The 15,763-nt window shown below is 40.8% G+C and overlaps 1 protein-coding gene and 1 non-coding gene across 2 annotated transcripts in view; one reads left to right on the plus strand and one right to left on the minus strand.

The window, feature by feature from the left end:
- Window positions 1–15,763, plus strand: part of LOC144929547 (uncharacterized) — a 56,429-nt gene that overhangs the window by 19,798 nt on the left and 20,868 nt on the right. The gene's annotated exons all lie outside the window — the stretch shown is intronic.
- Window positions 7,623–7,734, minus strand: LOC140900269 (U6 spliceosomal RNA). The gene has a single exon (XR_012155601.1). It is a non-coding gene; the product is annotated as a U6 spliceosomal RNA (small nuclear RNA).

Here is a 15,763-nt window from a genome sequence, read left to right on the forward strand (position 1 = left end):
ATTAACACATGCACATACACACTCACACTACTTCCAGAATAAACAGTTAACTAAGGGTATATAAAAGTGATGGCTCAATGACATTTGAAGAGAAGTTTTTTGAGAATTCTCCCACCCCTTATAGCCTAGCAGAAGAATGTAAACTGCTCCTATCCTCTTTTTCTGCACAGTCAATGCTGAACGGAATAGATGATTTGCAGTATGCACTGAAGATCAAGCTGAGACTAACAAATCCATTGTATTATTGGACTGCTAGTGAAATCAAGTGCTGCCAATTACTTCATCATTTCCGTCTGATGATGTGCCCAATGGTAATATCCTGCATTGCAGAGTACCCTTCCTCCAGAAGGATTATAAAGCACTTTACAAACTGTACCGTGAGTATGGCCCACGTTTCAGGGTGAAACATAGCAATTGTTCAAGAGCAATACCATGTAGCACTTTACAACAGGAGGTGAAGAATACTGTATCCTCTGAAACTAGAGAAGAATATCTAGGTAAGAATAATGTATCTACCCAGTTGTCCAGGAAGCAAGGATGAACATCCCTCTTCTTGTAAAAAGACCTTACATGGTCACATGTGGTTAGGAGGACCTTCTTGCTGCACGCGGGTCTTCCTCAGAAGTTTCCCAACCAAGTCTTGAGTACGCCAACCCCTGCCTGGGAGACCTAATGAGATCACAGGCCAAAGTAGTTTGGCTATTAAACCAAAGGAGGAAGAGGAAGAAGCATTTCTAAGCATTCTGGCTCAAATATGAGGAAAACAGAAATGTCTCCATGAACATGGTCCTCATGTAGTTTTATCCCAGGATGTTTTCTTAGGTACTGTAACATTCACACCTGTTTTATGAGACTTAGAGAACAAAATCACTAGAGTTTATGAAACCTTTTTTTCTGCTTCTGGAATTCCTCCAAAGCCTACAAAATGCATTGTAACAAAGGTGCTCTACATTTTTAGTACCATGCTGATCACATAGAAACCTTTTTTAGAAAAGACAAATATCGCAAAACTATACCTTATCCCTGTTCCTATTCCAAGTGAATGCCAAAAGTTCTATTGATTTCAATGGAACAGGATCAGACCCTTAACCAGCAATGAGACCCTATCTCACACTACTCATGTCATCTAAAGGCTACGTAATGGGTTAAAGACTACACCTGTCAAAGGGAAGCCCAACACCAATTATATTGTAACATGAACAATATAATATATGCCTCCTTAAATCCCTTTTATATAATTTTTACTTAACTCTCTCAATCCCCTTCTTTAAGTCTCCTAAAAAACTCTAATACCATCTGCCGGGCATAATAAGGATAGCAATAAGAGTAAATGATAATAGTGAACAGCCAGATGTGGTAGTGGGGAAACCCTAGTCAGCCTAATGAGCAGGGGAGGGGATTGTTGACTTTCTCCAAATAAACCCCAATGATTAGTCAAGGGTTGCAATAATGCCAGCCTTTTAGCTCAGAGAGTGGTTCATTTATGCAATATACAGTACAATTAACTGCTTGCAATTAGAATGAGAGCCTTAATTACTGTGTTTATACTTTGTAACCTCTTTGCTACGATCAAATAATGTCTTCTCTGCATATAAAGTTGGGCATAAACATATTTTGCTTTCCACTCCTGATTTCTTACCATATGTTAGTTTACAGAGCCGAGATGGTGTTTGGAGAATGATAGTTACAGTATTCGGGCTGGATGGAGTATAATGTAATAGAAATTACAAAGTTTTGTGAAAGGCAAACACCAGACTGAAGTGATTTCATGCTTAATAAATATATATTTATGCATTTGGTTTTCTATGCCTTTCACACAAACATTCATAACAACTCCTTCCATTTCAAAGGTTCATAAAACAGACTTTTATAGTTTGAAGCCTCTTAAAATATGTTCTCTCTGGTGTTCTATTTCCATGTCCCTTTGCATTTTGGTTGAAAATATACTTTTGGCTGCTAAAGGAGCGCTGCCGATGAATGTAAAAATTAGTGTGTTTTTCCACTACTCCCAAGGGACTGCTTTTTAAGATTTGTGATGTCACGTTGCAAAAATAATGATGCAATATTTCCAATTCATACGAGGCCCAGTCTAGCTGCCATTGAAGTCAATAGCAGTGTTCCCACTGAGTTCAGTGATGCAGGCTCAGGTCCACTGTGATTATTTGATCATTTTAGCTCCAATTTCCAAATGTGGGCATTGAAATCTGGCCCCCATACCACATTTCAATACAAGGTGTCTAAATACCAGTTTTAAGTGTCCAATTTGGCACCTGAATGTAGAATTAATTGCTTATATTTATGAACTCAAATTTGAAAATTTAGGCACATTTTAATTGCTCAGAATTAATGTCTGAACCAAAGGAATCCAACAGTTCAGAAAGTGCAGATTCCTGTTCCCATTAGTCAAGAGAGAGATAAACACATGGTAGAGAAAACTTCATTTTAGGGCCCAATCTGGCAAGATGCTGAGTACCTTTGATTCCCATTGGACACTCCAGAAGTTAGTTAGCACTTTGCAAGATCAAACCTTATAAAGAGAGTATTATAGTTTCAGATCACTGACAATGGTTTATTTCCATTTTCTTCTACTCACCTGTGCACAAGATCCTATTTTCTTGATAGTAGCCTCCAAAGAGAGTTGCATTTTCCATTAGAACTTTTGCCAAACACAGAGTTTTAAATGGGAAACAGAACTTTTCAGTAAGGTAGGAACCAGACTAGGAAATGTCTCTGTGGAGTACACACCTGGGATTCATATACCTGACCACTAGATGTCACCAATTATCAATAAAGCCAGAGCCAAAATGGCTGTCCTGGAGCAGTGTAAAAGGCACCTATAAGATGTCCTATGAGGATAACCAAGGCAAAGAGCGGTGATGTGAATTGCCCAAGGTCACACAAAACATCAGTGGAAGAATAGGGGGTGGAATGTAGGCCTCCTGGCACATAGTTTTCTGCTCTAACCACTATATCAAGGGCTGTCCTTAGGATTTATGGGGCCCTACACAGTATTATTAAACTGGTACTCCTATGCCCGGTTTGGGGCACAGCCACCACCTCCACCTGCGAACCCCCAGAAGAATCCCCCCCCCCCCATTGCTGACACACACCGAGCTTTGTAGGCAGCAGGTGCTCGGGGTGGGAGGGACGAGGCAGCAAAGAATACCAAGCTGCCTGTCCACCTTATGGCGGTGGAGAGTCACAGTTCCCCGCAGAGACCCCCGTACCTTCTCCCTCACTCAGAATGCGCCGCACCGGTGCATTTGGCTCTGTGAATACAGCCGCTGCCTAAAGAGACTGCTGCGTATGCTGGGAGTGTGGGAGCCGACCCACTGTCACGGTGGTGCCCCAAATTTTCTGGTGCCCTACGCACCCACATATGCTGTGTATGCCTAAGGACAGCTCTCTATATCAGACCCAAATTTTGGACTATTTTGTGAAGTTTTCTGAATATCCGTAGAGTTGTCTTTTACTTTCTTCCATGTCTTGTATCTTTAAATGTTTTCTTAAACAACATTAAACAAATGGCTGTGGTTTGCTTCACCCGGGTTTCCTATAAGGAAGTTGACCATGCCCTTGTGATTAGAAATGTGCTAATAACATTTCAGTTTTGTAAGAACACATAATGGATAATGGCAAATATATGAATCCACATTCACTCAACTTCTTGGGCTTTGTTTTTAGTTAAGGTGCAAATATATGCAAGACTTAGCTGGAAAAGCAGGACTTGGCTAAGAGGTTCACTCTTCTTGTAAGAGGAAGTAGCCCAGTGGCTTGGCTTTCAGATCCACGCAGAAGTCTGTGTCATCAGATGTCTTTTCAAGAAATGGTTTTACCCTGATGCTTTTGAATTAACTTATTACTTGCCTGTTTTCAAATCTTTCATGTGAATTTGCTGTTTAAAAAGCAGCATCTTTTCATGATCACATTTAACTTTCTCGTTGATAAAGCTACCTCTGCTGCAGTAGTTAAATGATAGATGGAAACTAAAATATTTGGGTCAGATCTTTAGCTGGTGTAAATTTGCTTAGCTCCAATGAGATCAATGAAGCTCTGCTTGCAATCTGTATAGACAAGTCAGACAGAGAATGGGGAAGAATAAGTATTATTTTCATCCTCATTTTACAGCTGGAAACTGAGGAAAAGAGTGATTAAGTGATTTACCCATGGCTTCCTTGGAAATCTGTGGAAGGGCCAGGAACTGAACCTAGATCTCCTAAATCACAGTCTAGTACCTTAAATACAAGGCCATCCATCTGGGAGGGATCAGTAAAATTGTAGAGGATACATGTCCACCCCTAATCTGCAGTTTTATGTTCTAATGCTATCAGTAGTCTTGGGCCCAAGCCAGAAATCAGATCTGGATCTGAACTTTCCTACAATTTAAGGATGTTCATATCTGGGGTTATAGTTCAGGCCCATTTCTTGTGATCACATATGGTTCCATATCAGATGAGATGTCTTTATTTTTTCCTCTCCCCATTGCTCTACAAATGACAGCAACCATTTACAGAAAAGATTATGTGATCAAGGTCAGGATCATTACCTCCCTGATCCATTCTTTGCCCTTGGCTGGCTGATGGGGACACATCAGAAACTCACAGGCTATCTATACAACAGAAGTTCAGTGGTACTTTGAGGTCTGTGGGAGAAAAGGTTAAGTGAGAGATGTCATGGCCCACAGTTGGTGCTTCAGGGCAATAGGAAGTGAAAATCAGTACCGTTCGCATCAAAAGTTGACAGGTAATAAACCCAGATATGTTTCCTGAAGACTTATAGAGAACCAGGTTGAACACACCTTGTACTTTGTTTGATTGGTTTCATACTTTTGTCTGTGTCTTGTCATGTAATCAGACATCCACCAGAAATATAAACAAGATTCAATTTCATTATTAACCTTGCCTCTCATATCAGACTGGGATCCATCTGATCTGCTACCTGCATCAGCTGCCTTGTTGCTAGAATCTAGTTCTAACCCAAATAATATTGATTAATAGATTCATATATTTTAGGTCCAGAAAGGACCATCTAGTCTGACCTCCTGTAAAACACAGGCCATAGAAATTCACCCAGTAATATCTTCATCAAGCTTATAAATTCTGATTGAGCTATAGCATATCTTTTAGAAAGATATCCCATCTTAATTTAAAGACTTCAAGAGATGGAGAATCCCACTTCCTTAGGTAAATTGCTCCAATAGCTAATTACCTTCTGGTGTCCTCTGAAGCATTCTAATGCATGCAAACCAATCTGAAATATCAGGAGGGCTGTTTCTTATTGCTATCCCTAATATGCATTCCCAAGACCTAGCCCAGGGCAATGGGAGGTACCACTGGGCAAATATTTACTTTACAGATTGGGCTAAACAGGATGAAGATACAGAACTATTTCATGATCTAATTGTAGTAAATTATCACATTATACAGGTAAATTGACATAGGAGAGGTTACTTATCTAGTTGCCTTATCTTAATGCATACTCACAAATGGGGTGGGGGCAGAGATAAGGATGAGATGGGAAGGGAGAGGAAGGCTGAAGGGGAAGAGGTCAGATAGCAAAGGGGATGAAAGTGAACGAGCTGATATCTGAATTTCCTGAGTCTTGAGGGTTTAACTGAGCATGCCATTAGCACAGAGATGGGCCCTGGTCTGAACACCTGCAAACTTTGGATCTGGAGCCAAACTTTGCAGCTCAGCCTCACCAAAAGTCATGGTAGATTCTCCATAACTGGCTTTTTTAATTTTTAAAGATATGGTGTAGTTCAAAAGGAATTATTCTGGAGAAGTTCTCTGTGTTATACAGGAGATAAGATTAGGTGATCACAAAGGACACTTCTGACCTTGGAATCTGTGAATCTCTAATGAACACAGGCCCTATTTTTTCAGAAATGACTCGTGATTTGTGGGTGCCCAGCTTGAGACCTCTTACACGAGCCTGGTTTCCAGAAAGTGCTGAGCTCTCGTTTGTGAAAATCGGACCCCCCATTATGGTGTCTCAAATTGGGAACCCACAAACTGAGGCACCAAACATTTATTTCATTGCTATAGCAATGCAAACAATAGGAAGTTTATTGTCTTTCTTGTGTTGTTTTCTCCTTCATTGGAGATCTCTTTCTCCATAAAGGAGCTTTATATCTCTGGACATTAATGGCTCTCTAGTGAGGGCACTGAAACGGGGCTCTATAGATGGATTTGTGACTGTGCTGATTGCTTCTGTGAGGTTTTGTTTTATTCTCTAAATGGATGAGGGCAGGTCAGTGAACCATGTCACAGTTCACATATACTTTTTTTCCTTTGCTGAAGATGGGGTGACCTCTTGTGACTCCGGGCCAAACACATTACTGGGCTAACTCCATTGCATTCAGTGGCGCTACACCAGGGATCAACTTGTCCTTCTGCCTCTTAGCAGGATGGCTGTGATAAGTGATGGAAAATAAATACAAAGAATGTATAGTTGTCACATACATGTATAGTTGTCACAGTTGGTCAGTGGCAGAGTTGGGAACAGAACTCAGATCTCCTCAGTTCCAGTACAGTCTTAACCACGAGAGGCGTCTGCCACTCTAAGTCATTTCCTTGGCATAGCGTTGAAATATCTTCACTTTAAAAAATAAAACACTGCAGGGCTTTTACAAACCTTGGGTTGGCTGTTTCACAGCCTGTCTGCCTATGTGCCAATCACCTAAGGCACCTATCACAGTAGTATCTGAGCTACTCATTCTTTTCAAAGAACAAATTCTCATCATAAATACATTTTAGGTCACAGACTCTCTCTTTTTATATTCCTCTCTCATTGGGCAGGTATTTACATGCATAACTTCTGCTAGCTCTGATGAGAGTTACAGGATGTACATACAGTCAATACTCATTTGTTCTGTTGGAAATACAGCGCCTCTCTTGAAAAGGAACTGGCCACATGCTCAGGGATCAGAATAAGTTTTCTCACAGGTCTCACACTACAATGAATGGGAGATGTGAACTCTTGCATCTCCTGTTCCACGACATTTTGATGCTTTTTTCAGCCATTTGGTCACCCTATTCTTCCAGTGGATGTAGAACTAATGGGCTATACGTTCAGCTGGTGTAAGGCAACATCACTCCATTGAAGTCAATGGAACTACACAGATTGACACTGGCTGAGGATTTGGCCCAACACGGATTGTAGGTAAAGTCTATCTTCTGTAGTCTGCTTGAGTTCAGTTACAGATACTCTGCGCTGTTCAACTGTAGCTAGAAACTTGTAAAAAGTGTTATGTAGCCATTTTGCATTGGGGTTGCACTGGGGTTGTCCTGGTATCTTGGTTGCAGAGCAATGGTGTCACATATTTAACAGAATAGGAAACTACAGCCCTCTGTAAAACTTCAGGGGACTTGCAGATTCAGTGTGGATTTTAGAGGGTTCTTAATCATTTGAATTTGCAGACATAATGAGAAGCTCTAAGCTGGACTGTATGCACAGCGACACAGAGAGCCTTGAAGTATCAATGACACATTTTCTAGCAAACTTGCTAATAAAATGGAGAAACAAGAAAAAGGTTTGTGTGTGAAGGAGAATGCCAGCTGATCCTAGCTAAGGGAGGGAGTGATTGCTTTGCTGAGTGTAGTCTACACTGCAACGGAGATGACTTAGGTGTGGTCTTCTCCAAATTTGCTTGTCAACCTTGCGCAGGGGCCATACTTTTAATCTTCTCTGTATCGTTCCAATTTTAGTATATGTGCTGCTCCAGTGAGGCATTTTTGTCCATCTGGTCCCTTGTTTCATTCGGATGCAAATTGCCAGTGATATCTGAGCCTGGCCTTCGCCGCCATACTATCCATTCTCTAACAAGGCTTTCTTGAGACAGTGATTAAGCTAAAAGATAGGTCCTCTGTGTTGACAGCCCTATGATTTTTGCATCCTTCCCCCATCCGTTTTGCCTCTCATCTCACACTTCTACTCCCTCCTTTCTCAGCAGAAGCACAACTTTACCTTCCGCTTTCACCTGTGTGGGCATACAGATTTAGGATGAAGTGTGCTGTAGCCCACGAAAGCTTATGCTCTAATAAATTTATTAGTCTCTAAGGTGCCACAAGTACTCCTGTTCTTTTTGTGAATACAGACTAACATGGCTGCTACTCTGAAACCAGATTTAGGTCAGGCAGTGCCCTTCTTGTGTTGACCACTCAGGGGCTCCAGAGTTCAAGGCACATTGCCCTCTTTGTGTCCAGAAAAAGCCTGAAAACCCAGGAGGTGCTAGATAAAATGGGGGGGGGGGGGAAGTTATGTGACATTTTATTTAGTGTATTGGCTTATTCCGCTCACCGTGTTTCTGAGAGCTTTCTGGGTGAACACCCTGACAAGTTGGTAGAGGCAAGTTACAAAACTAAGTGGGCAAAATGTATCTCAAGAGCCATTCCAGTGAGATGAATTTAACCCATTGTTATTTATCAGGATGTCTTTTCCCCAAAGTCTTTATTGTCTGGCTTGCAGCATTAACTTTCTTTGATAACAAGAAACAAAAGACCCTGCTTGGAGTGCAGCCAAAACAGTCCCTTCTCCTTTTGATGTCACACGCTGCTTCAGAGGATATGTTTTCCTCAAGCTTCCTGATTTACTCATGATCAACTAACTGGGTGTCCCCCTCCCCCACCCTTTTCTCATTACCCCCATCATTCTGCAACTGCTGGAGACTAGAGCAGGGATTTAACACTTTGCCTGCTGCTGCCTGCAAAAGGCATTTGGACCCTGTCAGGAATCATTATTATTTGCTTGAAAAAGTGTTCCTTTATGAAAAAGAATGAATAAAGCTTCTTCCCCCAGAGCAAGTTAGGATCAGATCTTGATTGTTATACTTAAAACTATGGGCCAAATCCTGAAAGGTTCTGAGCACCATCAACTGGAGTTCAGGGGGAACTGTGTGTGCTGAACTCATCGAAGGATCAAACTGGTATTTCTTGAGTAGTTTAGCATGTGTCATGTGTCAAGCCAGTCCTGGATTCCAATGTGCAGATGAACCAGAGAGAGGCAGCTTGGCTCAATGGATAAGGCACGGAGGCCTGGCAGTCAGGATGCCTGCATTCTATTCTGGGCTCTGCCTCAGAGTCACTTCCCCATCCCTTGCACCCTTTGTCTCGTCTACTTACATTCTAGGTTCATATTACCTATTTTTAAAAAGGGGAACAAAGAGGACTCAGAGAACTATAAACCAGCCAGCCTAATATCCATCAAGATACTGGAACAAATTATTAAGTAATCAGTTTGTAAGCACCTACAGGATAATAGGGTTATAAGGAATAACCAACACTGATTTGTCAAGAGCGAATGCCAGGCCAACCTAATTTCCTTCTTTGATAGGGTTATTGGCCTCGTGGCTGGGGAGAAGCTGTAGACATGAAGTATCTTGATTTTAGTAAGGCTTTTGACAGAGTCCCCGTGACATTCTCATAAGAAAACTAGGGAAATGTGATCTAGATGAAATTACTATATGGTGGGTGCAAAACTGGTTGAAAGACTCAGAGTAATTATCAGACTGGGGGTCATATCTAGTGGGGTCCTGCAGAGGTCTGTCCTGGGTCTGGTCTTATTCAATATTTTCATTAATGACTTGGATAATGGAGCGGAGAGTATGCTTATAAAATGTGTAGATGACACCAAGCTGTGAGGGGTTGCTAGCACATTGGAGGACAGGATTAGAATTCAAAATGACCTTGATAAATTGGAAAATTGGTCTGAAATCAACAAGATGAAATTCAGTAAAGACAAATACAAAGTACTACACTTACGAAGGGAAAATCAAATGCACAGCAATAGGGAATAACTGGCTAGGTGGTAGCATTGCAGAAAAGGATCGGGGGCTACAATGGATCACACCTGAATGTGAGTTGACAACGTGATGCAGGACAAGCAGTGGCGGCCCAAAACATTTTGGCACCTGAGGCAGGGAGCTCAAATGATGCCCCCATGCTCCTTCGCTTGGGCCAAAACTTTGAAACTCTGGGTCCTAGTGGCGCCCCCCCATAGTCTGGCACCTGAGGCGGCCGCCTCAGTTTGCTTCATGGTAAGGCCAGCCCTGAGGACAAGAAGTAATTGGCTTAGGTTTTAGTTAGATATTATGAAAAACTTTCTAACTCTAAGCTCTGGAATAGGCTTCCAAGGGAAGTTGTAGAATCCCCATAACTGGAGGTTTTAAAGAACAGGTTAGACAAACACCTGTCTGGGGTGATCTAGGTATATTTGGCCTCTTCTCAGCAGGGGAGGCTGTACTAGATGACCTCTTGAAGTCCCTTCCCGCCCTGATTCTATGAATTTGTGTATGTACAGTGCCTAGCATAACAGGGCCCTCTTCTTGATTGGAGCCACTAGGTGCTACTGGAATACATATAATAATAATAATTAATTAATAATTAATAAATAACCAGGTGGAACATTCCAAATGTAAAAGATATGGCTACTTCTAAACCTCTGCTATAACAGCATCATCACTTACAGACAGAACCCTGCCTCCACCACCGCTCCTTAGCACTGGCAGCTGTCACTTTATAACTGCCTCTTCTGTGCTAATAAGGCTTTGGAAGGCAGGTTCGTTAACACACTGACTGCCAGGGTGTGCTTTAACGAGCCTTTCTCAGCACTTCCTGTCTTATCTGGAGCACGATAAGCACAAAAGGTCCCCACAAAGTTGTTATAAATCATATTTTATTGATGCACTTTTTCATTTAAAAGGGCTGCCTGAGCTGCAATATGTTTGCCTTGGTTTGCTCTGGAGGAGGTGGCATTGTATAATGAGTGTGCTGCAAGGTTATTTTACATCCTCATAGGTGATATGGGATTTGGTGATTCTTTGGGGATAGATTGAGGAAAGTGGCTTTAGCATGGGTTGAAACTGCCTGGCAATAACTTCACCAGCTCGTTGGTCTTGCCCCAAAGGGCATTTATTTCCATTTGTTGTAAATTTTAATAGATAACAGGAAGCAGGGTTTAGGAGGTTTGTAATTTGGGGATTAAAGCTGACAATGTTAAAAGGAAGGGTTACTGTTTACATAGCTGGTTCCCACAATGAACATTTGTGTGCCTCTTTGTGTGGGTGGAGGTATGACAGAAAGATATTGTGTTTTATTTTTTGTTATGAATGCTAAGAGGAAACTCAAAGGCAATGACATCTAATGCAATTCTAGGTTGCATCAGGCAAGGTATTTCCAGTAGAGATAGGGAAGTGTTACTGTCATAATAGAAGGCACTGGTGAGACCTCTTCTGGAATACTGTGTGCAATTCTGTTCTCCCAGGTTTAAGAAAGATGAATTCAAACTGGAACAGGTACAGAGAAAGGCTGCTAGGTTCTCCATTCCTCTGATCATCCTATCTTATGACAGGAGACTTAAGGAGCTTGGCTTGTTTAGCCTAACAAAACGAAGGCAGAGGGAAGATATGATTGCTCTCTATAAATACATCAGAGGGATAAACCCCAGGGAGAGAGAGGAGTTATTTGAGTTAAGGCACAAGAACACGTGGATATAAACTGGCCATCAGTAAGTTTAGGCTTGAAATTAGACAATGGTTTCTAACCATCAGAGGAGTGAAGTTCTGGAACAGTCTTCCAAGGGGAGTCAGGGTGGGGCAGTAAAAAACCTAACATGGTTTAAGACTTGAGCTTGATAAATGTATGGAAGGGATGGTATGATGAGATTGCCTACAAGAGCACGTGACTCATTCATGACTGGAGATAGGACACTAGAAGAGGTGGGCTCTGAGTTACTATAGAAAATTCTTTCCCAGGTATCTGACTGGTGGGTCTGATTCATATGCTCATGGGCTAACTGATCTCCCATATTTGCAGTCGGGAAGGAATTTTCCCCCAGGTCAGATTGGCAGAGACCCTGGCGGGTTTTCACCTTCCTCTGCAGCATAGGGCATGGGTCATTTGCTAGTTTGAACTAGAATAAATGGTGGATTCTTTGTAACTTGAAGTCTTTAAATCAAGATTTGAGGACTTCAGTAACTCAGGCAGCAGTCATGGGCCTACACAGGAGTGGGTGGGTGAGGTTTAGGGGTGCCAATCCTGCAGGATTGTCCTGGAGTCTCCAGGAATTAAAGATTATGTCACATAATGAAACCTCCAGGAATACATCCAACCAAAATTGGCAATCCTAGTGAGGTTCTGTGGTCTGCAATGTGCAGGAGGGCAGACTAGATTATCATGAAGGTTCCTTCTGACCTTAAAGTTTTTGAGTACAGAGTTCTATGGTCAAGTTATGATGGTTCCATTAGTCCTATATTTGTGGAAATTTTGTAAAAATGGTAAATTCCTGTATTCTCCTGTTTTATTTTGTAATCTCCTGCATCTTGATCAAATCTTGTTCTCCTGTGTACCTTAAACATTATAAGGAAAAAGTTATGTGTAGCTGTCACTGATGACATTTTCCAGGTATCAATATGGACCTGTTTCTGACCTCCTTTAAGGTGTGATCCAAAGCCCTTTGAAGACAATGAGAATCTTTCCATTGGCTTCAGTGGTGTTTGGATTAAGCCCTCACATGCAATTTATACTGATTGATTTCACTGGAGTTGCTCCTGTTATACCCTAGTGTCACTGAGATCAGAATCCAGCCCCATATGTTTTATTGCATTGCAAGAGCTATATGTTTCAATATGTGTGTTATGATATATAACAAATTCAATATCCATCCATTCCTAGCAGCATGCAACACTTAGAGACATATTTTTGGCACCAGCCACCATTTTTGCTAACCTGCTTTTTGGCATGCAACTGATGGTGCCCACAAAAAATCTGTGCCCATTTGATATGCACAAATACCTATTAGCATATGTAAAATGGATGTGTGCCTAATTTTGCAGGTGCAGGTATCTGTGTGCACAAATGTGGGTATGTAGAAGTGGAGTTAAGTTTGGACCTAAATTAATGGACAGGATCTCTTTAAGTTGGTATGTTTCTCTTCTCATGCAATGTATCTGGCTACTTGATTCCCAGTTCACACATATGCAAACTCATGACAGAAGGCAGGTGCACCTCATGTTTCATCCTACTAGATCGTGCACATTGTGTGGTCTTTGTACAAAGCCAGATGAGTTCAAAACCAGAGGGATTTTTGTTTGATTTCTTTCTGACAAACCCAAAGGCCTAATTAAATTTACTTTACTGGTCTAGCATTATGTGATCATCATGAAGAGAGTAATTTTAAATAGATATTTTAATGGGACTTTAATTGTAATTGTTGAGCACCTGCAGAGTACTAGCCCTAGAGCTTTCAGTGTGGAAAAAGCCAGGTGATAACTTGAATTTAAGTAACAATGAAACATACACTAACAACAACATAATGCATTATGAAAAGTCCAAGCTTTTGCAATCAGGCCCTGTTGGCATTTTTATTGTGTCAGGTTTGTGGGGAGTGTGTGTGTGTGTGTGTGCATTACACAGTAGGGGTTAGTTTTTGAATCAGGTTTTGTTTTCAAAATAAGCTTAAATTAGCAAAAGGAATCATAAAAGTTATTTAGAGGCAAAGAAATGTGGTGATGATTAAATAAGAAATTTAGAAATACCTGAATAAAATATTCTCTTGTTCTTTTGATGCAGACATTAGATTGTGTCTCATTCATCATCATAGTAGGGAATTGATTGTTGTGTTGGAAAAGTGTAATTGAGGAGCAGCATGGGATAGGGAAATGAGCATGGGACCGGGAGTCAGGAGATCTGGGTTTTAGTTGATGCTCTCCCACTGGCTTGCTGAGTGAGCTAAAGAAACAATCACCTAACTTCTGTATCTCAGTATTTCTATCTGCTAACCAGGATGATCTTACTTATCTACCTTACCAGAGGAAGATTTTTCAAGGCACAGACAGGAGTTAGGCATCCAACTCCCGTTGACTTTCAATGGGAATTGGGTACTTAGCTGTTTTTTTGTGCCTCTGAAAATCTACTTCATAAATGCTTTTGTATTGTTAATATTTGTAAATGTGCTTGGAAGATTAAATGTGTTATATACAGCAAGGACTTATTAATGCAATAATTTCACTATATTATTATTTATTTAGAGAGGCAGCATTGTCCAGTGGATAGGACATTGGACTAGGATTTGGGGACCTGGGTTCTACATCAGGCTTTGCCACTGACCTGACATGTAACCTTGGGCAAGTCACTTCACCTCTCTGTAACTTTTATTCTCCTCCCACACTTTGTATATTGTATAGAGCAGGTGTTTGTACAGCACCTAGCATAGAGGGGCCCAGTTCTCAGTACAAATAATAATAAAAAATTCATTGTAAGTGCTAAGTGTTATTATCTTTTATAAATTTTAAGTGGGTATTTTATTCGCAGCAAATCCGTGAAACCAATAACACTGAATGATGACTGAGAATTCCCACAATAATTTATATTTCTTAAAAGCAAAAATCTTTTATGTTATATTTTTTCTATTTATTGTCCCTGCAAAGTAATCCTTCTGTGATAGCTACTTATTTCTGGGGGTTGTCAGGGAGGTGAAGAGTGATACATTTTCCCCTTTATTTTAGGAGTCCTCTTTGTGTGAAGCATTTAACTGAACAGACAATACGTGCAAGACCCTGTTTTTCCTCCCAGAGCTGAAGTTAAAAATTATTCAATGTAAAATTCCTGGCCTGTGAAACAGAGGCTCCGTACTGTACCAGGCAAAGATTTTCACCAGCATTCTCTTGCTTAGCCAAGGCTGAGATAACAGACACTGTAAAGCACTTGCTGGAATAAATCTACTCTTCTGAGATTCCATCGGGGTGTTCATCTTCCACCTTGTTTTTCCTTTGCTTAATAAGGTATTGCCTAAACTTACGGTTGATATTTGAATAGACTTTTTTATTAATATGATCAAGACTAAGTGAAACTCAATCTTATTTTTGTTTGTTTGCATTTAAATGTCAAGAAAGACTGCAAAGAACAAGTAAGTGGTAGATTGATTTTTTTTTTAAAGCAAGGTTGCTTTCAAGCCAAAGAGTAATTGTACTTTGCAGTGTATAGTGGGAGTTTTGAAAAATGTTTAGGGGCCAAAAGTGTGAAATTACTGCACTTTATGTACGACTTTCAGGTTCAATGAAATAAGGCTGAATTCTAAGGAAGTCTTTGTGATCCAAGACAATGAGCTTGATGCACTGATTAGTGGTGTAGCGGTTCTGATCACTGGCCTTTGTGTATAAAAACCCATCCAGAAGTTTCTTCCTGGGTTTCCGATCAGTTCTAGAAGGGGTCAGGGACTGTGACGCTTTTCAGAAACAGCCGAGGAGTCACCCTCCTAGGAAACAGAAGGAAAGGAGTGGAGTGGTTTTTTCAACAATATGTTGTTTAAACTAGAATTGATCTGTAACAGGTATTGATTATAATCAAACCTTTGCTATTTACTTTGAAGTGACATGATCCTCCAGCATCAGCTTATTACCATAGTAATCAGTCACCCTGTGAAATCACCTCCTGTTCAGCGTGGTCCTACATTTCTGGTATGAAAGTATTAGCTGAGAACCCTTGAGCTTTCTATTGCTGCACATATTTTTGGATGGGGATATGCAGCGTATCCTACAACAGAGGCTAATTTAGCATCCACATTCTGTTCTCTTCATCTGAAAGGTAATAAAACAAGAAACGTGGTCGGATGGAGGGGTTTGGTACATTTCTAAGCCAGGTGAACAATAAAAATTTTGGAGCATCTAATCCTTATAGATGTTTCCAAGTTTCCATCTGGAAACCAAGCACTGTTACTGATTTACCAAACATTTCTCTTCTTTCTGGGACATTTTCATTTGGCTATT

Source organism: Lepidochelys kempii, chromosome 18, assembly GCF_965140285.1.
Source record: "Lepidochelys kempii isolate rLepKem1 chromosome 18, rLepKem1.hap1, whole genome shotgun sequence".
NCBI lineage: Eukaryota > Metazoa > Chordata > Testudines > Cheloniidae > Lepidochelys > Lepidochelys kempii.